This window comes from Oryx dammah, unplaced genomic scaffold (genome assembly GCF_014754425.2).
Source record: "Oryx dammah isolate SB20612 unplaced genomic scaffold, SCBI_Odam_1.1 HiC_scaffold_29, whole genome shotgun sequence".
Classification (NCBI taxonomy): Eukaryota; Metazoa; Chordata; class Mammalia; order Artiodactyla; family Bovidae; genus Oryx; species Oryx dammah.
In genome coordinates, this window is record NW_024070213.1 from 110,305,196 (window position 1) to 110,332,619 (window position 27,424).

The following is a 27,424-nucleotide window of genomic DNA, read 5'->3' on the forward strand; positions in this document are numbered from 1 at the left end:
CAGAAACAGAAACCCCAGTGTAACATGAAGACATGTAGCAAATTCTAATGAGCATGTAAAGGTCAGGCATTAGTTTTACATGCTTCTTGAAAAGTGATATGAGGCCTGTTCTGTTCAGTCGCTCAGTCGTGTCTGACCCTTTGCGACTCCGTGAATCTCAGCATGCCAGGCCTCCCTGTCTATCACCAGCTCCCGGAGTTCACTCAGACTCGCTTCCGTTGAGTCAGTGATGCCATCCAGCCATCTCATCCTCTGTTGTCCCCTTTTCCTCCTGCCCCCAATCCCTCCCAGCATCAAAGTCTTCTCCAATGAGTCAACTCTTCGCATCAGGTGGCCAAAGTACTGGAGCTTCAGCTTTAGCATCATTACTTCCAAAGAAATCCCAGGGTTGATCTCCTTCAGAATGGACTGGTTGGATCTCCTTGCAGTCCAAGGGACTCTCAAGAGTCTTCTCCAACACCACAGTTCAAAAGCATCAATTCTTTGGCGCTCAGCCTTCTTCCCAGTCCAACTCTCACATCCATACATGACTACTGGAAAAACCATAGCCTTGACTAGATGGACCTTAGTCGGCAAAGTAATGTCTCTGCTTTTGAATATGCTATCTAGGTTGGTCATAACTTTTCTTCCAAGAAGTAAGCGTCTTTTAATTTCATGGCTGCAATCAACATCTGCAGTGATTTTGGAGCCCCAAAAAATAAAGTCTGACACTGTTTCCACTGTTTCCCCGTCTATTTCCCATGAAGTGATGGGACCGGATGTCATGATCTTCGTTTTCTGAATGTTGAGCTTTAAGCCAACTTTTTCACTCTCCTCTTTCACTTTCATCAAGAGGCTTTTTAGCTCCTCTTCACTTTCTGCCATAAGGGTGGTGTCATCTGCATATCTGAGGTTATTGATATTTCTCCTGGCAATCTTGATTCCAGCTTGTGCTTCATCCAGCCCAGCATTTCTCAAGATGTACTCTGCATATAAGTTAAATAAGTAGGGTGACAATATACAGCCTTGATGCACTCCTTTTCCTCTTTGGAACCAGTCTGTTGTTCCATGTACAGTTCTAACTGTTGCTTCCTGGCCTGCATACAGATTTCTCAAGAGGCTGGTAAGGTGGTCTGGTATTCCCATTTCTTGAAGAATTTTCCACTGTTAGCAGTTCTTAAATAATGTTGCAGAATTTGTTTTCATTCTGAGGTTCATGGCACACTACCTAAATAGAACAAATAAAACAGCTGTGTTGTGGTTTATGACACTCATGTTTGCTATTGAAAGAATTGCAGCTGAGGTTTTCTTTTAATTAATCACACTAAAGAAAGGTTCCAAAAGTAAGTCTCTCTTTTTCCAATTCAACATAATCTCTATGCCATAAATTAAAATTTAAAAAGTCAAATGCAAAGCAGTTATGAAGATCATCCTTTCTTTTCTAAGCTTACAGTTTGACCACTCCCACATGCGTAAGATAAGAGAGTAGCGAAACAAGTAGCTTTGCTAAACATTTTGGTATGTGGAGAAACCATTTCGGCACTGATGCTATGGCAGTGCAAAAAAGTTCAAACACAAATGAAGCCTGCCTACTGTAATAAATTACTGGGCACTTTAGAGCCTTGATTTGACCCAAAATGCTTCATAATAGGTGTTTTATTGTGTCTAAACCTCTGCTTTCTTTGAGTTTTTTTTTTAAAAAATGCATCTTTTTCCATCTGTGGCTCATGTTCTATAGCTAGGGGGAATAAAAAGAAACCCTATTTCTGTGCTGTTGGTGTTGCAAAAATGTAAAAGTTTACTGCTCCTAGGAAGTCAGATCAAGTCATTAGTAACTATAAGCACTAAAATTACTATCACTATTAATTTTCTTTGGATTTCCCTGATGGCTCAGAAGTTTCCTTTGTCCATCTGAAATACAAGAACATTTTTAAGTACTGCTGAAATTGTCATTTAAAAAGACACACACACATGACATAGCAAAAATAATCTTCTTCAATCATTATCAACTTCCTCCCACACATATTAGAAATCCAAGAGATTCAGTAACTTCTTCTCTCTGTTCTGGTACTTATCTGGACAAGTATCACTTAATACCATGAAGATGACCAGCTAAGAGCTCAGCTGCCAAAGATGACTGCTTTAAAGTCCTTGTAATATCAGTCTAAGACAGCCCACTAGATGAACAAGGAGATTAATCACAGACCTTTGAAAATGGGTAAGCAAACCACAGCCAAATGGATAATGTTTCACAAAGAACATGTAATCTTTGGATGCTGGGGTTTATTTTACCGCATGCATTCCATAATGGCTATGAAGTCTTCTACCACGAAATACCCACTGAGCTCTAAGCCAAGAGGAAAAATGAAATCCTGCCTATACAAAGTCAAGACAGCAACTGATTCAGTTTACTTCACCAAATATTTAATAGTACTCTCCATATGCCAGGCATTAGGGTAGGTGATAATGAAGTAGCAGTGAATTAGACACAGCTCCAACAAACCTTGCTTTTTTATTTTTTGCATTTCTTTTTCTTGGGAATGGTCTTGATCCCTGTCTCCTGTACATTGTCACAAACCTCCATCCATAGCTCATTAGGCACTTTGTCTATCAGATCTAGTCCCTTAAATCTATTTATCACTTCTACTGTATAATCATAAGGGATTTGATTTAGGTCATACCTGAATGGTCTAGTGGTTTTCCCCACTTTCTTCAATTTAAGTCTGAATTTGGCAATAAGGAGTTCATGACCTGAGAAACAGTCAGCTCCTGGTCTTGTTTTTGTTGACTGTATAGAGCTTCTCCATCTTTGGCTGCAAAAACTATAATCAATCTGATTTCGGTGTTGACCATCTGATGATGTCCATGTATAGAGTCTTCTCTCGTATTGTTGGAAGAGGGTGTTTGCTATGACCAGTGTATTCTCTTGGCAAAAGTCTATTAGCCTTTGTCCTGCTTCATTATGTACTCCAAGGCCAAATTTGCCTGTTACTCCAGGTATTTCTTGACTTCCTACTTTTGCATTCCAGTCCCCTATAATGAAAAGGACATGTTTTTTGAATGTTACTTCTAAAAGATCTTGTAGGTCTTCATAGAACCATTTAACTTCAGCTTCTTCAGTGTTACTGGTTGGGGCATAGACTTGGATTACCATGATATTGAATCATTTGCCTTGGAAATGAACAGAGATCATTCTGTCATTTTTGAGATTGCATCCAAGTACTGCATTTTGGACTCTTTTGTTGACCATGATGGCTACTCCATTTCTTCTAAGGGATTCCTGCCACAGTAGTAGCTATAATGGTCATGTGAGTTAAATTCACCCATTCCAGTCCATCTTAGTTTGCTGATTCCTAGAATGTCGACATTTAATCTTGCCATCTCCTGTTCGACCGCTTCTAGTTTGCCTTGACTCATGGACGTAACATTCCAGGTTCCTATGCAATATTGCTCTTTACAGCATCAGAACTTGCTTCTATCATCAGTCACATCCACAACTGGGTATTGTTTTTGCTTTGGCTCCATCCCTTCATTCTTTCTGGAGTTATTTCTCCACTGATCTCCAGTAGCATATTGGGCACCTACCGACCTAGGGAGTTCCTCTTTCAGTATCCTATCATTTTGCCTTTTCATACTGTTCATGGGGTTCTCAAGGCAAAAATACTGAAGTGGTTTGCCATTTCCTTCTCCAGTGGACCACGTTCTGTCAGACCTCTCCATCATGCCCTGTCCATCTTGGGTGGCTCCACATGGCATGCCTTAGTTTCACTGAGTTAGACAAGGCTGTGGTCCATGTGATCAGATTGGCTAGATGTCTGTGATTGTGGTGTCAGTCTGTCTGCCTTCTGATGCATGCTCTCAGCACCTACCATCTTACTTAAATGCAAAAAAGCAAAATGGCTGTCTGGGGAGGCCTTACAAATAGCTGTGAAAAGAACAGAAGTGAAAAGCAAAGGAGAAAAGGAAACATATACCCATTTGAAGGCAGAGTTCCAAAGAATAGCCAAGAGAGATAAGAAAGCCTCCCTCAGCGATCAGTGCAAATAAATAGAGGAAAACAATAGAATGGGAAAGACTGGAGACCTCTTCAAAATAATTAGAGATACCAAGGGAACATTTCATGCAAAAATGGGCTCAATAAAGGACAGAAATGATATGGACCTAACAGAAGCAGGAAGATATTAAGAAGTGGTGGCAAGAATACACAGAAAAACTGTACAAAAAAAAGATCTCACAACCCAGATAATCACAACGGTGTGATCATTCACCTAGAGCCAGACATCCTGGAATGTGAAGTCAAGTGGGCCTCAGAAAGCATCACTATGAACAAAGACAGTGGAGGTGATGGAATTCCAGTTGAGCTATTTCAAATCCTGAAAGATGATGCTGTGAAAGTGCTGCACTCAATATGCCAGCAAATTTGGAAAACTCAGCAGTGGCCAGAGGACTGGAAAAGATCAATTTTCATTCCAATCCCAAAGAAAGGCAATGCCAAACAATGCTCAAACTAACGTACAATTGGACTCATCTCACATGCTAATAAAGTAATGCTCAAAATTCTCCAAGCCAGGCTTCAGCAGTATGTGAACCATGAACTTCCAGATGTTCAAGTTGGTTTTAGAAAAGGCAGAGGAACCAGAGATCAAATTGTCAACATCTGCTGGATCATTGAAAAAGCAAGAGAGTTCCAGAAAAACATCTACTTCTGCTTTATTGACTTTGCAAAAGCCTTTGACTGTGTGGCTCACAAGAAACTGTGGAAAATTCTGAAAGAGATGGGAATACCAGACCACCTGACCAGCTTCTTGAGAAACCTATATGCAGGTCAGGAAACAACAGTTAGAACTGGACATGGAACAACAGACTGGTTCCAAATTGGGAAAGGAGTGCATCAAGGCTGTATATGGTCACCCTACTTATTTAACTTATATGCAGAGTACATCTTGAGAAATGCTGGGCTGGATGAAGCACAAGCTGGAAGCAAGATTGCCAGGAGAAATATCAATAACCTCAGATATGCAGATGACACCACCCTTATGGCAGAAAGTGAAGAAGAACTAAAGAACCTCTTGATGAAAGTAAAAGAGGAGAGTGAAAATGTTGGCTTAAAGCTCAACATTCAGAAAATGAAGATCATGGCATCTGGTCCCATCACTTCATGTCAAATAGATGGGGAAACAGTGGTTGACTTTATTTGGGGGGAGGGCTCCAAAATCACTGCAGATGGTGACTGCATCTATGAAATTAAAAGATGCTTCCTCCTTGGAAGAAAAGTTATGACCAACCTAGACAGCATATTCAAAAGCAGAGACATTACTTTGCCAACAAAGGTCCATCTAGTCAAAGCTATGGATGTGAGAGTTGGATTATAAAGAAAACAGAGCACTGAAGAATTGATGCTTTTGAACTGTGGTGTTGGAGAAGACTCTTGAGAGTCCCTTGGACTGCAAGGAGATCCAACAGGTCCATCCTAAAGGAAATCAGTCCTGGCTATTCATTGGAAGGACTGATGCTGAAGCTGAATCTCCAATACTTTGGCCACCTGATGTGAAGATCTGACTCATTTGAAAAGACCCTGATGCTGGGAAGTATTGAAGTCAGGAGGAGAAGGGGACAACAGAGGATGAGATGTTGGATGGCATCACCAACTCAATTGACATGAGTTTGGGTATACTCTGGAAGTTGGTGATGGATAGGGAGGCCTGACATACTGGGGTTCATGGGGTCACAAAGAGTCGGACGGGACTGAGCGACTGAACTGAACTAACAAACCTAGACAGCAGATTAAAAACCAGAGGCATCACTTTACCAACAAAGGTCCAAATAGTCAAAGCTATGGCTTTTCCAGTAGTCATGTAAATATGTGAGAACTGGACCTTAAAGTAGGCTGAGCACTAAAGAACTGATGCTTTCAAACTGTGGTGCTGGAGAAAACTCTTGAGAATCCCTTGGACTGCAAGATCAAATCAGTCAATCCTAAAGGAAATCAACCCTGAGTATTCATTGGAAGGACTGATGCTGAAGCTGAAGCTCCAATACTTTGGCCACCTGATGCAATGAGCTGACTCATTTGAAAAGACCCTGATGCCGGGAAAGATAGAAGGCAGGAAGAGAAGGGGACAAGAGAGGATGAGATGGTTGGATGGCATCAAATGACTCAATGGACATGAGTTTGAGAAAACTTTAGAAGATGGTGAAGAACAGGGAAGCCTGGCATGCTGCTGTCCATGGGTTCACAGAGAGTAGGACACAACTTAGTGATTAAAGAAAAACAACAATCCAAACTCTACATTCTTACAGGCTTGTGGTGACTACAGACTCTGAAATAGATTACTTCAATGTATAAAAAGTCCAGCTATCAGCACACAGACATGTAGTAAAAGTGTCTGGGTTCAAAATCTAACTCTACTGTGTACTTATATTTATTTGTTTGTACTTATACGTTACTTGAATTCTTGATGCCTCAATTTCCTGATCTGTAAAATGGGAATAATAATTGTACGTGCCTTAAAGGACTGTGGTGAAGAGCAAATTAGAAATATATTTAAATCACTTAGAACAAACCCTAGTTAGAGTAAATCCTCATAATTATGAGCCATGATATTTAAAGTAAAAAAAAATATCCAGAGAGTCAAGAGAAGAGGGGTCTAGGATACAGCCATAAGGAGCTTCATCATTTGAAGATTAGGAAGAGAAGGTGAAATCTTCAGAGGAAAATAAGTAGCCAAAGGTGCTAAGAAAGTCAGCGGGTGTCATAGGAATCAGGGGAAAAACAGGTTTATCAGGAAGAAGTTGGTAAAAACATACCAAAAACTAAAAAAGAGTTCAAGGAAGGTGGGAATTGAATATTGTCCTTTGAAGTTTTTAGGTCCTTGGCAGTCTCAACAAGAACCAGTCAATGAAATGGTGTGAGAGTGGAAGTAAATGGTGCTCAAATGAAGACCCTAGGGAAGATGAGGAGGTCTGGCTGTGACGGGCAGAAGCTTGCTGGGGAATAGCTGAAAGGGCTTAGAGGACCCCAGGGAGACTATTTTAGAGACTAAGATAGAAGAGACTAGAGTATGTTCAAATGCCTGTGATCCATGTGTGCGTGCTAAGTTGCTTCAGTCCTGTCCGACTCTGTGCTACGCTATGGACTGCTGCCTGCCAGGCTCCACTGTCTATGGGACTCTTCAGGCAAGAATACTGGGGTGGATTGCCACACCCTCCAACAGAGGATCTTCTCGACCCAGGGATCAAACCCACATCTCTTAAGTCTAACTTGCATTGGCAGGTGGGTTCTTTATCACTAATGCCTCCTGGGGAGCCCATGAAATCCATGAATGGGTGGTAAATGTTGGAATCCTGATCACAGCCTTCTCAATTTACAAGAAACAGAAAAACTACCCTTCCTTCTCAGGAACTCTTGCTGATAATCTAAGTAAAGCGATATACCCATAGAAAAATGCCTACAGACCTCTACTAAACCACTTATCACGCTGAAATTATTGGTACACTTGTTGTTTCACTCACTAAAATAGAATGCACTTCAGTGCAGGAATGGCTTATCTACTCCCATGCCTGGCTTGTTCAATTCACTAGTCAAACAAGAAAGTCTAGCCCGTGAATGAAATTAGTTCCATTTACTTGTTAAACACACATGTCCAGTTCTCCTCATTTTCAAAAAATAGCCTGGCCGGAGAGAAAAACTACAAACTTTTTTTAAAAGGCCTAGATAAAGAGATTTCTAACCTAGACTTGAACTTAACTTTTTAACATGTGTTAGAACAGATAAAGCTACACAGACTGTAGGATTTCCTCTCTAACTTTCCTGTAAGTCCTGTATTTTATACATTTCTTTACCTTCCACTGAATCCAGCAAGGCAGTAACCATAAAGGAAGAGGTTCAATAAATATTTATTGACTGATCTTTCTTTTACCTTCATGAAATTATATATATATGAATCAGAAACACTGCTGCTGAATATTGTGATAAAACAGCAATTTCTCCTCAGTACTGGTCGAACAGCTTGTGTCTCCCAAACATTTTACAAAAGAATGTTCGCACAAAACAGCAGGTAAATGAATCATGGTAAGACCGTTCATTTGCCACATAAAATAGATGTATTCGTCTGGGTGCAATATGCAATCATTTTGAGCTGTCAGGTGACTAAATTGCAAGCTTAAGTTCTAATTGTTTACATTTGTTGTGTTGAAAATGGATAATAAAGTTAATCTGCTCTCAGGAACCCCCATGATGGGCAGAGAAGTTGTCTAGCAGTATAAAAACAAGATCTTTTTCAGTAAGAAACATTTACACAGTGACCAATCTATTGTTCTCTAGGATGAATCAGTACAGGGATATTTTCTTTCTGTGTAAAACATAGTCATTTTATAATATTTTGTTGCTTCTGTTCCTTCTGCCTCAGGCACAGATGCAGTAAGAGAACTAAAAAGTCAGAAAAACCGCTAGAACTCAAGTGTTCTGACATTCAATCATTCTTGACTAAAGCAACTCAGCAAAGGATGTTATTTCTAGTCCAAGTACATCAGAAAAGTGTCACTAAATGCACATTTCTGTGGCAAAGGTCACTGATTCATCTATTTCTGTGTTTTCAGAAGTAAAATAATATTTTCTGGAAGAAAAAAATTAATAGGGACATTTACGCTGTGAATTCAGGACAATACTTGGTTAAAAACATGGCCCCTGTCATTAGGTGAATGGTATTTTTAGGTCTGGGGCAGAAGAAAACCCTTCTCCCAGTCATTCTGGCATACCTGTTCTCCCAAAGAAAGTGCAGAATTGCATTCTTACTTCAAGCCATAAAATAAGCTGCTGTGCTAGACTACGGCATTTAAAGTCTATATGACTTCTGGGAAAGATTATATAAACACATGAGTCTAGCTCTCCTTCCAGAATCCCACTGAAGTGACCCATGGAATATTCAAATGGAAATACTGCCTGAGCACCAGATGCTAGAAGAGATCTCCATCACTCCATTCCAGAAATTAAAAAAAGGATGGAAAGCTTCCATGTCAATCAAAGCATTGGGTAATATGAAGACTTTCCTGTTGGTCCGGTGGTCAAGAATCTGCCTTCCAATGCAAGAGATACATGTTCGATCCTTGGCTGGGGAACTAGGTTCCCACATGCCGTGGGGTGACTAAGCCTAAGCACCGCAACTACAGAGAAGGCCAAACACAGCAATGAGGATCCCGTGTACTGCAACTAAGACCCAGTGCAGCCAAGTGAGTAGATAGAGAAAAATAAATAAATATTTTAAAATATATATTGGGTAACAAGAGGATACTTCAATAACCCTTATAAACTAGAGAAAACAGCCAGACACAAGGGCAAAAAACACATAACCATGGGTAGATTTTTCTGTCTGTTGGTTTAGATCCACAGTCAACACTGAAAGGCTCCATGGTTTGCTTCTAACACAGGTAGAACCAAAGCAGGCATGCAAGTAGACACGAGGAACATGGGAAACAACTAATTTGGAATATCGCACAGAGACATAGCCCTGTGCCACGATGTCCCCCAGCACCATTTCCCTCTTAGACTTTCTCATATTGATCAGTTTAGTTCAGTCGCTCAGCATGTCTGACTCTTTGTGACCCCAGGGACTGCAGCATGCCAGGCCTTTCTGTCCATCACCAGAGTTTACTAAACTCATGTCCGTTGAGTAGCTGATCCATCCAAGCATCTCATCCTCTGTTGTCCCCTTCTCCTCCTGCCTTCAATCCCTCCCAGCATCAGGGTCTTTGCGAAAGCATCAGCTCTTCGCATCAGGTGGCCAAAGTATTGCAGCTTCAGCTTCAACATCAGTCCCTCCAACGAACACCCAGGAATGATCTTTAGGATGGACTGGTTGGATCTCCTTTCAGTTCAAGGGACTCTCAAGAGTCTTCGCCAACACCACAGTTCAAAAGCATCAATTCTTCGGCGTTCAGCTTTCTTTATAGTCCAAATCTCACATCCATATGTGACTACTGGAAAAACCATAGCCTTGATTAGATGGATCTTTGTTGGCAAAGTAATGTCTCTGCTTTTGAATATGCTGTCTAGGTTGGTCATAACTTTTCTTCCAAGGAGTAAGCATCTTTTAATTTCATAGCTGCAGTCACCATCTGCAGTGATTTTGGAGCCCCAAAAAATAAAGTCTGACACTGTTTCCACTGTTTCCCCATCAATTTCCCATGAAGTGATGGGACCAGATGCCATGATCTTCATTTTCTGAATGTTGAGCTTTAAGCCAACTTTTCTACTCTCTTCTTTCATTTTCATCAAGAGGCTTTTTAGTTCCTCTTCACTTTCTGCCATAAGGGTGGTGTCATCTGCATATCTGAGGTTATTGATATTTCTCCAAACAATCTTTATTCCAGCTTGTGCTTCATCCAGCCCAGTGTTTCTCATGATGTACTCTGCATATAAGTTAAATAAGCAGAGTGACAATATACAGCCTTGATGTACTCCTTTCCCGATTTGGAACCAGTCTGTTGTTCCATGTCTAGTTCTAACTGTTGCTTCCTGACCTGCATACAGATGTCTGAAGAGGCAGGTCAGGTGGTCTGGTATTCCCATCTCTTTCAGAATTTTCCACAGTTTGTTGTGATACACACAGTTAAAGGCTTTGGCATAGTCAATAAAGCAGAAATAGATGTTTTTCTGGAACTCTCTTGCTTTTTTGATGATGCAACAGATGTTGGCAATTTGATCTCTGGTTCCTCTGCCTTTTCTAAAACCAGCTTGAACGTCTGGAAGTTCACAGTTCACATACTGATGAAGCCTGGCTTGGAGAATTTTGAGCATTACTTTATTAGCGTGTGAGATGAGTGCCATTGTGTGGTAGTTTGAGCATTCTTTGGCATTGTCTTTCTTTGGGATTGGAATGAAAACTGACCTTTTCCAGCCCTGTGGCCACTGTTGAGTTTTCCAAATTTGCTGGCATATTGAGTGCAGCACTTTCACAGCATCATCTTTTAGGGTTTGAAACAGCTCAACTGGAATTCCATCACCTCCATGAGCTATGTTCATAGTGATGCTTCCTAAGGCCCACTTGACTTCTCATTCCAGGACGTCTGGCTCTAGGTGAGTGATAATCACAATCACACCACTGTGATTATCTGGGTCATGAAGATCTTTTCTGTACAGTTCTTCTGTCTATTCTTGCCACCTCTTCTTAATATCTTCTGCTTCTGTTAAGTCCATACAATTTCTGTCCTTTATTGAGCCCATCTTTGCATGATATGTTCCCTTGGTATCTCTAATTTTCTTGAAGAGATCTCTAGTCTTTCCCATTCTGTTGTTTTCCTCTATTTCCTTGCCCTGATTACTAGGGAGGCTTTCTTGTCTCTCCTTGCTATTCTTTGAAACTCTGCATTCAAATGTGTATATCTCTCCTTTACTCCTTTGCTTTTCACTTCTTTTTTTTCACAGCTATTTGTAAGGCCTCCTCAGGCAGCCATTTTTGTTTTTTTGCATTTCTTTTTCTTGGAGATGCTCTTGATCCCTGTCTCCTCTACAATGTCAGGAACCTCCATCCATAGTTCATCAGGCAGTCTATCAGATCTAATCCTTTGAATCTATTTCTCACTTCCACCATATAATCATAAGGGATTTGATTGGGTCATACCTGAATGGTCTGTGGTGTTTTTGTTGATTTGGTGGCTTATTTCTTGCCTACTTCCTTCTGTGTAGATTTGAAGGAACTCTGTGAAACATTTGGGGAGAACAGGAAGCACACCAATTTCCAGTAGTACCCACTCAACTCCTACAAAGATTGGCAAGCACAGGCAACCTTCTGGGAGTAAAAGAAAACTGAAAATATCATGAGATCTGAAAATGGTAAGAGTATATAAGTGAAGGGAAGCACTTAGAATAATGGCACAGCCGTTGACTCAGCAGGTATTTTTTGAGCATACCATGTACCAGGTGAAAAAAGAAAACCAAACAGTAAAGACATCTTCCTTCTCTTAAGGAAGTAGTTGGCTACTTGTATATTGACTTACTAACTTACTACTGGAATTGAATAAGCCTTTGCATGCCTAGGAGCTCAGTCACATCCAAATCTTTGTGACCATATGGACTATAGCCCACCAGGCTCCTCTGTCCATGAGATTCTCCAGGCAAGAATACTGGAGTGGGTTGCCATGCCCTCTCCAGGAGATCTTCCCAGCCCAGGAATTGAACCTGTGTCTCTTGTGTCTCCTGCATTGCAGGCAGATGCTTTACCTGGTGAGTCCATCAAATAAGCCTTTAGAAAATGTCTAACCCATGTATAGTAAGATTCAAGGGACCACTGAACTGATACTGTAGTGAGAGGGACAAATCTAAGGCTAAAAACTCACTGAAAATGAAAGCAGAGTCACTAAAGTAAAGCCACAGAAAGGCAGTTAAGAACAGAAAATCAAGTCACTGTTAGACAAAAATGAGAAATAGACTCAGAACTCCCATGAAAGCCTTAAAAAATTTAAATTATGAGAGAAAATAAGTGAGAGAGAGAGAGCCCAGTGTTTAAACCTTTGGTTCATTGGAATTCCAGAATTCCAGAAAGAAAGAGACAAAATAAAGTAATAATAGCAGAAACCTTTGCCCATATAAGAAAGACCTACTTCTCTGTGAAATTGACAAACTATTTCTAATATTCATATATGAAAAATCTAAGCCCCTAAAAAAAACCAAAACTGTTGAAAAAGAACCAAATTGAGGATTAACTCTATCTGATTACAAGACTTCCTATAAAGCAAGAGTATTTAAGATAATATTGTATTGGAGTAAAGATAGAGAGAAAGTGTTTTGGGACAGACTGAGTACAGAATAGACTCACTCCTATATGTCCAAAAGACTTCTGACAAAGGCAAAAAATGACTTTAGTAGGGGGAAGGAAAGTCTCTTCAAAAACATGTGAATAAATAATTGGATATTCATATAAAGAATCTTGATCTTTGTGTGCCATACCATACAAAAAATTAATTCAGAATAGATTATGAGCCCCAATTTATAAGTTAAAATTATAAGGCTTCTAAAAGGAAACACAGAAGAATATTCTCACAAGAATAGTTGAAATAAGTATATAATTTTTTTTACAAAGCAATAACCAGAAAAGAAAAAATTGAAAAATTAGAACTTATCAAAATGTAGAACCATTGTTCATTAAAGACATCATTAAGTAAATGAATAGGCAAGCCATAGACTGGGAGATATTCTCAGAGGATGAGGTGGTTAGATAGCATCACCGATTCAATGGACATGAATTTGAGCAAACTCCAGAAGACAGTGGAGGACAGAAGAGGTCAGCGTGCTTCAGTCCACAGGGTCACAAAGAGTCAGACGCAATATAGTGACTGAACAACAATAACTAATATATAACAAAGTTTGTGTATACAGAATATATAAGAAATTCCTACAATTCAAAATAAAAACATATGATACAATCAGTTCAGTTCAGTTGCTTAAGTCGTGTCCGACTCTTTGCGACTCCATGAATCGCAGCACGCCAGGCCTCCCTGTCCATCACCAACTCCCAGAGTTCAGCCAAACCCATGTGCATCGAGCCAGTGATGCTATCCAGCTATCTCATCCTCTGTCGTCCCCTTCTCCTCCTGCCCCCAATGCCTCCCAGCATCAGGGTCTTTTCCAATGAGTCAACTCTTCACATCAGGTGGCCAAAGTATTGGAGTTTCAGCCCCAGCATCAGTCCTTCCAATGAACACCCAGGACTGGTCTCCTTTAGGATGGACTGGTTGGATCTCCTTGCAGTCCAAGGGACTCTCAAGAGTCTTCTCCAACACCACAGTTGAAAAGCATCAATTCTTTGGTGCTCAGCCTTCTTCACAGTCCAACTCTCACATCCATACACGACCACAGGAAAAACAATAGCCTTGACTAGACAGACCTTTGTTGGCAAAGTAATATCTCTGCTTTTTAATATGCTGTCTAGGTTGGTCACAACTTTCCTTCCAAGGAGGAAGCATCTTTTAATTTCATGGCTGCAATCACCGTCTGCAGTGATTTTGGAGCCCCAAAAAATAAAGTCTGACACTGTTTCCACTGTTTCCCCATCTATTTCCCATGAAGTGATGGGACCAGATGCCATGATCTTCATTTTCTGAATGTTGAGCTTTAAGCCAACTTTTCTACTCTCTTCTTTCATTTTCATCAAGAGGCTTTTTAGTTCCTCTTCACTTTCTGCCATAAGGGTGGTGTCATCTGCATATCTGAGGTTATTGATATTTCTCCCACCAATCTTGATTCCAGCTTGTGCTTCTTTCAGCCCAGTGTTTCTCATGATGTACTCTGCATATAAGTTAAATAAGCAGAATGACAATATACAGCCTTGACGTACTCCTTTTCCTATTTGGATCCAGTCTGTTGTTCCATGTCCAGTTCTAACTGTTGCTTCCTGATCTGCATATAGGTTTCTCAAGAGGCAGGTCAGGTGGTCTGGTATTCCCATCTCTCTCAGAATTTTCCACAGTTTATTGTGATCCACACAGTCAAAGGCTTTGGCATAGTCAAGAAGGCAGAAATAGATGTTTTTCTGGAATGCTCTTGCTTTTTCCATGATCCAGAAGATGTTGGCAATTTGATCTCTGGTTCCTCTGCCTTTTCTAAAACCAGCTTGAACATCAGGGAGTTCACGGTTCACATACTGCTGAAGCCTGGCTTGCAGAATTTTGAGCATTACTTTACTAGCATGTGAGATGAGTGCAATTGTGTGGTAGTTTGAGCATTCTTTGGCATTGCCTTTCTCTGGGATTGGAATGAAAATTGATCTTTTCCAGTCCTGTGGCCACTGCTGAGTATTCCAAATTTGCTGGCATATTGAGTGCAGCACTTTCACAGCATCATCTTTCAGGATTTGAAATAGCTCCACTGGAATTCCATCACCTCCACTAGCTTTGCTCATAGTGATGCTTTCTGAGGCCCACTTGACTTCACATTCCAGGATGTCTGGCTCTAGGTGAATGATCACACCATCATGATTATCTGGGTTGTGAAGATCTTTTTTGTACAGTTCTTCTGCGTATTCTTGCCACCACTTCTTAATAACTTCTGCTTCTGTTACAATAAAATTGAGCAAAAGACTTAGACAACTCACAAATGAGATACACAGATGGCAATAAGAAAGAGAATTTTGTGCAATACCATCATACATTAGGGAAATGCAAAATAAAATCAAATTGTACATACCACATATCATAATGGATAAAAATAATAATGACAATACCAAATAAAGGATGTGAGACAACTAGAATCTTCATACATTTCTGACAGGGGTGTAAAATGGTACAACTATTTCAGAAAATAGTTTGACAGTTTTTTACAGCATTAAAAAATTCACCAACTTTACTGCCCATATATTTTCTCAGAGAAATAAAACCGTATGTCCATAGACAACTTGCATAAGAATGTTCATAGTTTAGTTCATAATAGCCCAAACTGATAATCCAAATGTTTAGCAACAGATTTTTGCATTTCACTCTATATAAATTTTGCATCATAAAAATAAAAAGTTATAAAAGGAAGAAAGACCTGAGTCTGAAAATTCACAATGTGCTTCATGTTCTAAGAAAATCTGATTAACAAAATCACACTTGGTATAATTGAGTCAGATGGCTCAAAATGGAGTAAAATCAAGTTGCATACAGATTTCTTTCAATGACACTCAATCATAGAACACTATGTAAGAGTATCTTTACCATTATAAATTAAAGGGTAATGGTGCCAGAATCCAGTATTTGGCAAAGTTTTCATTAATGTGTGAAGTCAATTAAAATACAACGCCAGGTATGGAAGGACTCAGAAAATACATCAACCACCCAAATATTCTTCCAGAAAAAATCTAACCCAGAAACCAAAAGTTTAGGTTTATAATACCAACTTAAATTAACAGCAATCAGGAAGGAATCTGGATAGGAATCTAGATCATTGTAGGAAATAAAACAAGCAGTAAAAGAAAAATTAGATTTTTTTTTTTTAAAAAGGTAAGAAACAATACATATGCAGGCAGAGAAAATATGCCTTTTTAAAAAGGACTTAAAATCCCTCATTGAAGAGATTCTTAAAAGGACTAAGTAGTTGGCATATACAGAAAAATGTGAGAGGCAATTCTATTGCAGAGAAGCAGCAGAAAATCATGCTGATTTCCTATTTACCACGTCCATGGAGTATCATTTACTACAGGTTCTTCCACTGTAGAGTGGATCCTTCATGCCCGTCCTGAGGTTGACCCTCAAAAACTGTGGCTTTGGGAGAGCAGGAGGGAGGGCTCCAGAGCCCTGCCATCTCCCGAGACCCAAGCGCTCTGCAGGGCAGCGGTGGCGGCCGCCGAGTTCTGCCTTCACGTCCCCGCCAGCCCGGAGCCCGCGAGGGCAGAGAGAAGGTCGGTCCCTACCCAGCGAGAGGATGGTCTCCCGTGTGTTCATCTCCTCCTCCTCGGGCTTTGTGGCGATAAAGAAGAAACAGCAGAATATGGTTAGATTTCTAGAAGCCGCAAGATAGAGGCTGAGGAGGTGGACATCCCAATGTCAGAAGCGCAGAGGCAGTGGATGTATAAGAACATCCCCCTGGAGAAGAAACTACTCAGAGCAACCCTCTGCCACCTCAGATGTTTAATGATGACCAACACTGCAGAGATTATGACAGTTCTTTTGAATCTAAGGAGAACAATACAGTCCTTTCATTCTTAGGCCTGAAATCACAGTTGGCATCAAAGGCAGAACCTGAGCAAAGACAAGAGGAAGAGGGTGAAGATGCATTTCGGAGGCCCCCGTGGTACTCAGCACACAGCTTCTAACCTAATGCATCACTGTGGCGGAAGCCACATACGCTATCAGTAACTTTGCTTGTCATGGAAAAGGTGTTTGGGGAAGACTTGAGTCTAATCGGATTACATGATTGCTTTAAACCAAATCAGGACTGTGGTGGGTTTTTTCTTATTTTCAGGATTACCTGCAGTTGCCTCACTTTACCCAGAGGATCTGTCACCTGTTCCAGATGTGCTTCCTGAATGACTGAGTGATAAGCGGGTGGCACCATCAGAGAGAAAATATTGGGTCTGCCCTGGTTTGTAGTCGATGTCAGGATTGCTCAAACCTGCTTCTCTTCAAACTACCTAGGTGGTAATCCTTGAAATTAGTCTGCCAGGCTATTAGAATATTTTGATCAGAAAGAAAAATAGCAATGTTGGTTGCTGCAGAATCAAATATCACTAATCCAGTACTTTGTCATAACTGTAGAAAAAATTAGATGTTCTAGCCTCCTTTTGGTGATGGAGATTCTTACCCCCATAAATCCTCCAAGCCCCTCCTGATGTGTCCAGAAATCACAGTTGATTATAGTATGTGATCAGAACCAAGTTATAGGGATGAAAAGAATTGCTATTTTGAAAAATATATGCTTCTTTATCTCTTCAAGGGGCAAGTCTCACCTAATGAATGCTGCTAAGTCATTTCAGTCATGTCCGACTCTGTGTGACCCCATAGACGGCAGCCCACCAGGCTCCCCCGTCCCTGGGATTCTCCAGGCAAGAACACTGGAGTGGGTTGCCATTTCCTTCTCCAATGCATGACAGTGAAAAGTGAAAGTGAAGTTGCTCAGTCATGTCCGACTTAGCGACCCCATGGACTCCAGCCTACCAGGCTCCTCCACCCATGGGATTTTCCAGGCAAGAGTGCTGGAGTGGGGTACCATTGATGAATAAGATTGCTTAAAAGATATATTTTAAAATGTGCACTAATTAGATAGTAAATGTATAGGGACATTATCTGACTTGTATCTGAAAGCATTTCAGCTCTAGCAACTTAGTATGCATAAGAGCACATATATTTTAAAATGCAGCCCCCCTAACTAGTAGCTGTTTATATATTTTGTGAAAGGATTATATTATTTGAGAAAGGAAGATCTTGGTTAGATGTATTTTGTGAACCCTTGATGAGGCATATTAAAAGATAATTAATATTGCTGTACATTTAAAAATTTTTTCCTATGTTACTGGCCCTCTAATTCTGCCAACTCATATTTCTGGCCACTGCACAGTCCCAGATTTTCAGAGTAATGTAAGCACATGTTCTCATTCCCTTATAAGTATCAGTGATTTTTCAGAACAGAGTACATACAGGAAAGAGGCTGTCAGAGATTTACTCTGGATTGTACACGGCATGTGAAATCTCTCTTTGAAGTGGTTGCAAATAAATACTGAACCTGTCCACTTCATTAAGGCAGAGGTTCATTTTCTGCAACCTTGTCCCTTCTCACACTTTTTAGAGTTTTTAATTGCCAACCTGGGAATAGTCTTGCATAAGATAAATTCTCAGATGGCTACCTACAATACTCTGCTTTTCTCAACATCCTGATGGTGGACTTGCCTTTTAGATTCTGAGCAGGAAGTTTGTAAGCAAGGAAAAGAGCAAAATAATTACATTCCTGTCACCTGTGTTCTCTCTCCCTCCAACTTACTAAATGTGGACTCTTCTAAAGAACTTGCTGAAGCTGACATCCCAGCTTGAGGTTTGCAGTCCAGGACTACAATCAGAAGAAAAGCATCCCACTGATTCCTACTTGACTAGAACAGACACATAATCCACAGTTTTCTCTGCAAGGAAAGCTGCTGTGAAATCATGAGTATGAGTGTTTAGTTGGCATTAAATACAATCTAGGTCACATTCCACTTGATAAATCCCAGGGACTATTTAGGAAATTATTTTTGAACTGGGTATTGTGTTAAAGTCTGATAAGACTTAGTATTTCTTTTTAAGATACAGCAAGTTAAAAAATTAATGTTACAGTGATCTAGCTTACATTTTGTCTGCTCTTGCCGGTGAGTACCAAAAAGCAACTTGGTAGGATTCAGTCTTTGGGAGTTAAATTCTGGAGTCATAAGATCAATACAATACTTGCCAGACCAAGAAAGCGACTCAGACTTGTTTGCCTCAAAACCCTGAATTACTCTGATTGTATTATATTCTCCTAAGTGGATTAGATGAATAGGAGAGCTAAATTATTATCACCGTTATACACTATCTACGCTCACCTGCACTTTTTTGGGGGGCAGCAAAGAAATTGGAGAGACCAGCTTGAGTTGGTACTGTGCTTGCTACAAGTGAGCCAGAAGCCCATTGTGTGGCATTTCCCGTGGTATCCAGGCTCTGCGGAGTCCTGAGGGTATTGCTCTCTGGGTTTAACTGAACCACATCTTACCTGAACCTGTTCAGATAGTATCATGCCCTTACTTGTGGTGTTTTACCAGCTAAATTCCAAACATGTAATGATTTTCTTCATCCCTTCTTTAGCTAGCTGCCTTTGGATCGGATAATCATGTAGGAAAGAAGTGGATGGGAATTATAAACATAGATATTATATTAGAAACATCTCAAGACAGAATTTTTCTTTCCTATAGCAGGCTTGTTGGGGCAAAGGAAATATGCTGCTAAAACTCAGATTATGCCTTTTTAAAATTAGACAGAATCGAGTGATGTATATATAATTTGAATTTTTGGAAACTTTATCTGTGTTGTCAGCTTTGGAAAAAGTATCCCAGTTGTATTGTGTTGTGCTGGCATTGTACAAAAATTAACAGCCATATTGGTCTAGAAATGTCACTGTATTAAATATGTAAGGTCTTATCTTCTTGGGTTTGATTACAGAAACTAATAAAGTATTCTTTAAATTAAAAAAAAAATACAAGTGACTTTGACTCTTCAATCTCAGTTTCAGTATCTTTTCCCTGCCCGTACTTCCCTCAACTTGTATCTCATTCTCAGAGGACCTTGCCTTCTCTTAGTTGTAGACTGTGGTACCGAGGAACAACAGGATTCTGGGATTCAAGGAAATCAGAATTTCAGTCCAAGACTTGATTGTTTCCTAGCTTACCCTAACATATATGTATTTTTTCTGAGTCCACTTTTCTGTTTTATAAAATCAAGATAATGTTCCCCTCAAAGAGGTATTTGTGAAAATTGAGTGATACCCCAGTATCATGCCTCAAATATGGTGGTTAATGAAAAAATGCATCAACTGAAAATGTTTTGAAATATTAACTTTGGTACATTTGCCTTTCACTTAGAGTTTTGATGTGTATCAATAAGTGTATAAAAAGAGTTCATATAAATTAAATAGTTTCATTTAATTACTCAAAAATGAATGCATTTTCTAAAGGTAGAACTTCAGTTTGAGAGTAAGTTCTAAAACTTGGGCCGGTTTATGACATTTCTGTGTCCTCTTGATAATTAAGAAGATGTCAAGAATCTAGACATGAGAATTTAGGATTCATTTCATTAGAAATTTTCACTTTTGTAAAATCATGTGTCATGGAATTGTTGAGAGCTGTCCAAAGAGTATAATTATTATATATGAAAGCAAACCCAGAGAATAAGTATCTGTGGATAGAATTCACCTGCACCTAAGGGAAATAAAAGATACGGAGACTTTCTTCCCTTCTGCTCTGTTGAAACTTCCTTGCCAGTGTTTAGCAGAATGATACAACTTAGGAACAGCATATTGAGCGGGGGTTTTCAAGTGTTTTGTTCACATAGCTCAAGAGAGAAGATTGCAAAAAAGGAAAAAAGAACATCTCTATTTCAGTTAGAAATAAAGTGGATCGGTCAAAGATCTTGAAAGAATTTACAATATCCCCACACTAACTGGACCCCAAGAAGCTCTGCACTTGAATTGACACCCTTATGGTTAACATTTAAAGTTAGACAACATTTAGAAAAACATTTAGCCTTCCATTGTCCCAAATCACAAAAGATAACTAATAAGGCAGATAACGAGTCTGCCTGGGTCAAAGTGTTGAAAAACCTTCCTTCGATCACAGTAACATCTTTCTTTCTTTATATGCTTTTTAAATACATTTGAGTTCTCACCACTTCCAGCATTTGTGATCCATTGAGAATCTCTCAGTCTCACTGTTCTTTGTCTGCTCTTCAGTAAAACAACTAATTATAATACCCGTACTACTCACCTCGCTGAATTATTTGGGAAGATGACTAAAGGTAATATAAGCAAAAGCACTTGAGAGTAACACACTGTAACAAATTATAAAAGTGTCCTCAGTTTTTTCCTTCCTTGTAGCCATTTACTCTTTGCTATGTGTGTTTGCATCTTTTCTCATCAAGAAGCACATTTTCCCATCCCTAGAAGCTGGACTGACCTTTTGGCTTGTATTGACCAATAGAATGTGTCAGAAATCACACTGTAACAGTTCTGACCCACCTAGGCCTCAACAGACTCTGCAATCGTCTGATCTCGGGGACTGGAGATGGGGGGACGTGGTCCAGGTCCCCATGAGCCAGGTCAGCTGTGAGTAGCTAAGCCTAGATCCTCAGCACTCCCTGATCAACTCAGACTTACAAGCCAGCTGTACATGGACTACAGAGCTGATGACAGGACAACTCTAGACGTCTTTGATTATGCTTTCTTTGTATGATGGTGGTTGGCACCCTTAAGGAGCTAAATATGAGTTTGTAGAGGCTGAGACATGGAACAATCCATGAGACAGAATCTGGCCTAATTCATTTAATTATGGACTTTAGAATTCTTCTTGTTAACCTCCCGTGTAATTCTCCAGAGTCATGTCCTCCTGCCTTTAACAATTCGTTAGAAACTCAATTATATTCTTTGGGGATGAGTTCTTTCCTCTAAAGCACCTGAAGTCCTCATGCAGTGAGAGCAGGGGTTCCAGATATAAAGGCTTGCATTTTTTTGAAGTGTCAGAAAACTCTTGTAACTATAGAAAAACACATAAAAGTATCCCTCCTACAAGGGGAAAATAAACAAGCCTTTACTCCCTGTGGTTTCTGTCACTAGTGTTTTTTCTAATAAACAGGAGAATTGTTAGGAAAGAGAAATATGAGGAGTACTGCTTTTGAGTTAAAAACAGATTAAGAGTGGCATAGTGGTACCCAGGGACGAAGATAGAAAGAACGAAATGGGGTGATGCTCTGGGTCTGAGAGAGAGCAGACAACAGAGCCCAGTAACGGGATCCCTTTAAGGTATAAGAGGGGACAAGGGGAGGACTGCCATGGTCAAGATGACGCTGCGGTGATGCCAGCTCAAGCCAGCCCAGAGGACCCAACCCGGCACCCTAGCTTAGAAGAGGCTGCTTACCCACTCAGGCATCTTCTCTGCCCTCACGCTGACTCTCTGCTCATGATGCTCTGGGGTACCCCGTCATCATCTTCAGCCCTGGAGAATATGCTGCTCCCCAGCACCACTCCTGGACAGTGAACGGGAAGAGAGGTGGGCACAGCAGAGCTGCTGCTCCTCTTATCACAAGGCGAGAACGTCCAGGACTTGGGGGCAGACTCAGGACATTGATGAACCCCAAACCAAGGGTAGAGGGGAATGAAAACCATGACTGTCCTCTTACAAATGGACACTGGGAAATACTACTCCCTCCCCGACCCTCCATAAAGTCCTCCAGATCATTCCAGGCAGCATTGAATCCTATGTCAATCACAACTTACACTCAGTATGGTCTCCCCATTTCATACTCAATCCTTCTTCCAGATGAAAGGCTTTAAAATACTTGTAGCAGCTATCATGCCCTCTCTGTCTTCTTTCCTCTAGGCTAAGTTTCCCGTGATCTTTCAATTAGAAAATGAGTATGCCTGAATGGAGCCATTTGAAGAAAGCTCCCAGTAGCCTCGCTGAAGCAGGGAACCCATCCGTAACTAACAGTAAACATTAAATAGGGAAATCCCTTTGATACTGTCTGCAAGACAGCCATCAACACAGTGGGCCCTGGTAAACAAAGTCATCAGCACCAGAGTGATAAAAATTAGACAAATTAAAAAGCTACTCCCGAGTGAACAAAAGATTGTTTTGTCTTACAAATGAACCATCTGGTATTGTTCAAAATGTAAGCCCTTTGAAGGCAGAGCCAGAATTTCCTATTGCTTCCCTGAGACCTGCCCAGATGTGGACACATAGTTTTCACTTAGTACATCCTTAGGGAGACTTTTGTGAATTGAACATATGCTCTGTCTCCCTTCCATCATCTTTAAAATCAAAGGAAAGAGGAGTCTACAAAAGGCTGCAAAGGGGTACACATTTGTGCTGAGAAAATGGCATGCTGAATGGTGGGACTCAGGATGGAATAAATTCACTTTTATGCAGAACAACCAAATTCACAGACTTCCACACAGCCCTAATGAAACTATATCCTGTATTTGATTAACACTGGGATTATAGACATGAAATGTACATGAACGTTCATTGCAGAGAGTCTTAGAATCCCATTTTCCAAAGGATTCTATATAATCAATAGGATAACAATTTTTCCAGTTTTAATTAAAAAATGTTGGCATATATCACTGCATAAGTTTAAGGCGTAAAATATGATGGTTTAATTTACATACATGATGTAAGACAGTAAGTTCAGCTAAAATTCGTCTTATATGGATATGGTGAAAAGGAAAAAAATGCCTTCTTTTGAGAATTCTTAGGATTTAACTACTTTCTTAACAACTTGCTCCAACTCTTTGTGACCCCATGGACTTACATTCATGGAATTCTCCAGGCCAGAATACTGGAGTGGGTAACCTTTCCCTTCTCAGGGGATTTTCCCAACTCAGGAATCAAACCCAGGTCTCCCACACTGCAGGCAGATTCTTTACCAGCTGAGCCACAAGGGAAGCCCAAGAATACTGGAGGGGCTAGCCTATCCCTTCTCCAGGGGATCTTCCCAGCCCAGGAATTGAACTGGAGTCTCCTGCATTGCAGGCGGATTCTTTACCAACTGAGCTATCAGGAAAGCCCCTGTCATACTGCAGTGTTAGCTACAGTTATTGCGCTGTCTGTTACATCCCTAGTTACTTATTTATCTTATAACTGCAAGTTTGACCACCTGCTCTAATTCCCCTCTCCCTCCCCTCCACCTTAGTAACCACTTTTTTTGTTCTCTTTTTCTGAGTTTTGTTGTTTTTTGTTCCACATATAAGTAAGGTCATATACTATTTGCCTTTCTCTGTATGACTTATTTCACTTGGCATAATACTTTCAAGATTCATCCATGTAGTCATAAATGGTAGCATTATCTAGCTTTTTTATAGCTGAATAATATTCCTGTGAGTATGTGTATGTGTGTATCACAATTTCTTTATCCATACATAGTATCCATATACTGGATATATTTTAAGATGACGTTTGCTGCTGTTGGGAGAACAAGAGGCAGGGATGTAATCAGTTAGAAGTTCTAGCAATTGCCTGAGTGAGAGGTAATGATGGCCTGTGCCGTGATGATGACAGAGATGGTGAAGCACAGTAGACAGAGGTAAGGTACGTGTTAGTGGATTTGGCTGGTCATTATTGGACCTTGTGGGTGGAGATGATGCATGTTTGAAGAATGCCGCTTGTGTTTCTGACTTGAATATCAAAGAATTTCAAAGAAATATCAAGGTAACATGAAAGGGAGAGTGTCATATTCTTCATGGTTAATCCCCCCAATTCCTTCTTTCAAAATGATAAATCCAAGCCAGTAGCCCTCAACAGGGCATGTGCCTCTCCTCTACCTCTCACTCCCCACTGCCCCAGGGTAGTGGAGGGGGCTGTCTTAGAAAAATGTGAGATGGGGAAAGTTTGGAGTTTTCCTAGTGACGGAGAAATGTTACTGCTATTTTTCATTTAGTGTTCCAGAATGGTAAACATCCTGAGATGCATAAGACAAGATAACAAAACAAAGATGTGAATTGTCTGTCTTGCCTGAAGCACCGGTACACCCTGTTGAGAAACCAGGGCCGAGGCCTCTTAGGACAATCTCATTCCACACACTAATAACTGGATTCGGGGTAGACCTGAGACTCTGTTTTACCTAAGGAGAAATGTGCTACAGACCTTCCATGAAAGGTTCCTCCTTTCTGACAAGAGAGAGACAAAGGAAGAAAGGGCCCCCTTTTCCCTCTGAACAGTGTTTTCCCTCTGAACACTGTTTAGATGTGATATCTGGAACTTCTGCAGACATCTTAGGAACAAGAGGCAGACCAATCTGAGAGTAGGGCTAATGAGGATGAAAGAACAAAATAGTGAAAAGAAATAGGACCTTGGCAACTTCACTGAGCTGCTGAATCAAATAATCTCAGTTCCCCAACCCCAATCATGATGTTAGATAACGGTCTCCTTACAGCTTAAGTCAGCTTGAGCTGGATTTTTTTGTTACTTGAGTAAGATACACCCTAAACAATAGAAGAAGGAAACAGGTTTAGGAGTCAAAAAAATTGATTCCCATTTTAGGATTGAGTGAGATGAAACCAGATTGTTGAATATGTGGGTTTGGAATACAAAAGCAATACTGGACCTATCCTTAGTATCAACAGTGGCAGGATATGTGTAATGAGTATATCAGTATCCATATTGTGAACCAGACCTTACAGTTTACACCATTAAAGATGGCATACCTAAGATCACTAAGCATTTTGATGAATTGTTCTGGCCTCTTCCTACAGTACAGGCAAGATAATCACTCATCTCAAAGTCTTGAGGCCATAGATTTATTTATATGTTCTGATTGTTGCATGGATACTTGGTTGCTTCTCCCACACTAAATCATAATCTGATGAAATTATTTAATCCATATCAACCATACCACCAAATAAAATGCAAGGCACTCAGCAGGTACTAAACAAGTGTTCAATGAACTAAAATTGCTCAAAACATCTGTTTCATTTTATAGTTGTTATACATAAAGGATAATTTTGTGGACTGTATCATGTGTCTTAACCCAAAGATTGCAAATTGGAAACCCACAGGTATGTCATTGTGTAGCTTAATGTTTCAAAAAGTTTGAATTATACAGTCATCACTATTTAAACAGTGGGAGAGTTCACCTTAAAATCTGGATGGTTACTTCAGTTGATGATCTGATAGCAGTGGTCCCATCTTTTTGTCCATAGAGTTGAGTAAAGGGCACTGCCCTTCCTCCCTTGTCTCCAATAGCCAACCTCACTCACACTTGAGTGAGTTCCCCTTACTTAATCTCTGTACAATCAACGGGTTCAACAAAGTGATCTTGTTCTAACATTGTGTGCATCTGAAAGTCTGTTTTTATCAACAGAGGAATGGATAAGGAAGGCGTGGTGCATACACAAAGTGGAATATTACTCAGCCATTAAAAATAATTAAGTAATACCTTCTGCAGCAACATGGATGGATGTAGAGATTATGACGCTGAGTGAAATAAGTCAGACAGAGAAGGAGAAATATCCTATGACATCCCTTATACATACAATCTAAAAGAAATGATACAAATGAACTTCTCTATGAAACAGAAACAGATTCATAGATTTAGAGGATGAACTTATGGTTGCCAGTGGAGCAAGAATGGAGGGAATAGACAGGAAGTTTGGGATGGACATGTACACACTTCTGTATTTAAAATGGATTTGCTGTAGGGTCCAGGGAACTCTGCTCTGTGTTGTGCGGCAGGCTGGCTGGGAGGGGAGTTTAGGGGAGAGTGGATACAGGTGCATGGCTGAGTCCCTTTGCTGTCCACCTGAAACTATCACAACCTTGTTAATGGACTGTCTGCTGTATGCTCAGTCGCTTCAGCTGTGTCTGACTCTTTGCAGCCCTGTGGACTACAGCCCGCTTGGCTCCTCTGTGCACGGGATTCTCAGGTAAGAATACTAGAATGGGTTGCCATGCCCTTTTTCAGGGGATCTTCCTGACCCAGGGTTCAAACTCACATCTCCTGTGTCTCCTGAACTGCAGGTAGATTCTTTACCCACTGAGCCACTTGGGAAGCTTGTTAATTAGCTGTATTCCAATATAAAACTGTAAGTTTCAAAAAATAAATAAAAGCCTGTTGTTATAATGACACAGTAAATTAGTGATATTTTGGATTGCTTTTTCCCTTCTGTCCATCACTCCTGAGTATTCAGCCATAATACTGTCTGTCCCTAGTTTTAACCTACATGTAATACCTGGTGAAAATAGAATAGTCAGAGTTGTTCTATTCAGCTGCCACATGGTTTGGTTAAAGATGAACCTACATTTTCTCCTGTTTACCACAAGAGAGTACCTTCCATTCATAAGGTGAAAATCTAATAAACCAGGTAAAAACCAAGCAATGCTGAAATGACTCAACCAGCAAGAACATAAACAGACTCACCCCTCCATCTTACTACAGAAAGATAGATAAATGGCTTTAAAACAGTTTCTACCTGTGTGTTGATCCATTCAAAATTTACTTATAAGTCAAGATAAATGTAATACTATTTATTATTAGATTAATAATAGATAGCTCAACTGGATACTATGAACTTTATATATGACTCCTTTTCTTTTTTGATGAAGGAGTATTATTACCTATTTTCAGTCCCCTCGAAATACCCTAAGGATGCATTTTCCAGCTTTCATACCACCCTGCTGTTCTATTCACTCTGTTGCACTAACAGTCCACCCTCATTGAATCCGTTTGAAAGACACACAGTGAGGTGAGACATCAGGATTTCAGCTTA

At 40.2% G+C, this 27,424-nt stretch overlaps 1 pseudogene; it reads left to right on the forward strand.

The window, feature by feature from the left end:
* Positions 1–16,372: 16,372 nt before the first annotated feature.
* Positions 16,373–16,763, forward strand: LOC120858124 (annotated as a pseudogene).
* The last annotated feature ends 10,661 nt before the right edge of the window (positions 16,764–27,424 follow it).